The sequence below is a fragment of the Montipora capricornis genome, unplaced genomic scaffold (assembly GCF_036669925.1).
Source record: "Montipora capricornis isolate CH-2021 unplaced genomic scaffold, ASM3666992v2 scaffold_433, whole genome shotgun sequence".
Lineage (NCBI taxonomy): Eukaryota > Metazoa > Cnidaria > Anthozoa > Scleractinia > Acroporidae > Montipora > Montipora capricornis.
The window spans coordinates 100,505-103,328 of record NW_027180166.1 but is presented as its reverse complement, the minus strand read 5'-3'; the positions used below and the strand labels follow the sequence as shown (position 1 = coordinate 103,328).

The following is a 2,824-nucleotide window of genomic DNA, read 5'->3' as shown; positions in this document are numbered from 1 at the left end:
TTTTGTCGCCAATTGGAAGAGGGTTTAATAAGGTTCTTCCCTCTTCCTCTGACTGCACATCCCCCATCTGGGTCTATAATCAAATTCAAGTTGAAGCAGCAGGGTGTGGAGTAATTCAGTGTTTTAGCATGTCTACGTGCTTAAGAGAATTTTCTAAATTAATAATTATGATGCATGTACATTTGTCCAAGAGCTAAATTTCCTAATTTTACAAATGTGCTGTAATGTTCCAGTGCTTCAATAGTTGCTTGCACAGCCTCAAGGTCTTCTAGAGGTCATGTGCTGATTTGTCATTGCGTATGCCCTCCAAGTTTGGCTCCTTGCAGTTATGCTTTGCAAAGAAACACCACTCCCACTCTTTGAATTGTTGTTTGAGGGTAGAATGCTTGGCAACCACACGAGTCTGTATGGCTGCTAGGTTTCTGAGATTTGTGCGCAGTTTTTCAAATCTCATCACTTCATTTGTTTCACCCAACAGATGTGACACATTCACTAATAATAATTATTATTGTTGCCTTCTGAGGGACATTGTTTATCGCAATCCTCAACAGGATCAAGGAGTTCCTCTCATATTTGCTGTACATCAACAATTATCTCTCCATATTCTTCTTCTTCTTCTTGAGTGCCACAGTTATCATCACAGATCATGTCTTCTTCTGGGCTCACTTCTTCATCATTAGCATCATCACTTTCCAGAAAGCTTGTGTGCTTAACAAACAGGAGATCACCATCTTCATCATAAATTCTAATTGCGTGGTGAGGGATTGCAATTTCCTGTGTCCAGCACTCCTTCCAGCATTTCCTCAAATGCTGTTCTTGTGACTTAAGTTGGCTATTGTTTGCTTGTCTTTCCTGAGGACCATCCAAAAATTCAACACCAGAGAGGATGTGTTTCCACCAAACACCTTCGCCACAAAGAAGGAAATCAGAAATTCTTTCAAGGTGAGCTTGATATTCACATGGATACTTAAGAATCACTTTGTGTGGTATGATGTATTCTGTGCTGGAGGCAAACAGGGTGCTAGCTTTGTTAGTCTGGATTCTTGTTCTTTCACAGTATCTCTACTCTTGTTCTCTTCAGATCTCACCTGGGCCTGCATTCTTATAATCCCAGGGGTAATAATCTCCCCTGGCCTTCTTCTGGATGTTGTTACAGAGATACTGGAAAAGGCATTGAAGTGGCTGGCGTTCTTGCTGCTCTGTATTGGTTGACCTGAGGCTGATTATGCGTAGCTGGATAGGAGCATGTACTATTAAGGAATGGAAGTACCGGCCATAGAACTTTTTCTGGGACAGAATTTGAGGCATCCCAATGACCTCTTGACATGCAATAGCTTGAATAAAGGCCTGATTATGAAGTCTGAGGATGCTCCTTTGACAGCGGTCCTCAGATCTGGAGATCATAAAATCTTCCTTTTTTGAAGCTACACCTGGTTTCAGTGTCAAGTAGATTATGTCGAATTCCATTGAAAAATTGTTCATACCCAAGTTGAGTGTCAGTGGTACAGGAATATTTACCTTAGGAACCCTTTAATAGGAGTGGTTCCTTTTTTGTTAACTCTCATTCACTTTTGAATAAATGTGTCTAACAGCAGAAGTGATGGCTGCTTGTATGGATTTTACTTGAGTCTGGGCCACTTTTGTGAATTGCATGTTTCATCAAGGCACCTCCTTTGCAAAAGTGACTGTTGGTGGCAAAAAAGTTGATCCGGCAGCCTTAACAATTTGACAATGTATGCTTCTTTTTCTGTGACTGTGTAAGGGGTTTTCAGCTGAAAATGTCGCTTCGTACTGAGACCTACACTTGGAGTTCATCTTTCGGAAAGCACAGTAAATTGTTCTCGATCTTTTAATATATGTGAAGCGCTCAACTGCGAAGATTTGGCGACCTTCATCGTCAAACATTGCAAGGTAGTTCCGCCACCTTTCTTCAGGATCTGTTTCAACATTGGCACTTCCCCTCTTATGAAAGCTTTCCTTTACAGCGATTCTTGCAAAGCCACAATTGAAAGTATCGGGCATGGACACTGCATTGTGGTTAACTTGCTATCTATAAAATTCCCATTCCAACTCTTTTCAGTTTGCGAACTATCTCAACGAATTGTTGTGGTTAGCCTGCGCTGCAACAAGTTGCAAAAATAGAGGAGACACTTCACCTTCTTGGGGCGTTATCAATGTACCTATTATCTCTCACACTGCAGCCCCCCTTCCCACCCCCCCCCCCTTATCAGTGTTGCTAGCAAGACAAAAAATTGTTGAAAACTTAAAGAGTCAACATTGAAAGGGGGAGAGGGGAGGGGAAGTGGGAAAGGTTTAAATTCTAGATACGGTGAGTATTGGAAGCTAGAAAAGGTCTTTTTTAATGAAAGTGTCTCAACAATTTTGCAACTTGTTGTAGCTTTCAAACGTACTTCTTTCTGGCCGCCTTTTCATTTTCCTTAACGTGCAAGTCTGTTTAAACATCATTAATTGTACATGATTGATTCGTAGCGGTAAAACGTTTATTAGGGAGTTTAAGAAACGACGGCAGCTACGGGAACGGCAACGCCACAAAGCTGTAATATTATTGGTTAATAGAACCAAAAAGATCGTGCTGTAAGTGCCGCACGCATTTTTGAACACTTCACTCCTGTACTCGTCAAAACTACTACGTGAAATGACCAAATTTAAGGTTTTGACTACAACGTGGACAAACTAAAGTGAATCTTTCAGTCTCACTCTTCACTTCAAATCCGTCCGTACTAATCCTGTTATAGGACACTTCACCCATATTGTATAATATAAACAAAATGGAAATATCATGAAATACTTAGAATAGCTCAAA

The 2,824-nt window shown here is 40.8% G+C and overlaps 1 pseudogene; it reads right to left on the bottom strand.

The window, feature by feature from the left end:
* Positions 1-567: 567 nt before the first annotated feature.
* On the bottom strand, positions 568-1,482 carry LOC138035824 (uncharacterized; annotated as a pseudogene).
* Between the last annotated feature and the right edge of the window lie 1,342 nt (positions 1,483-2,824).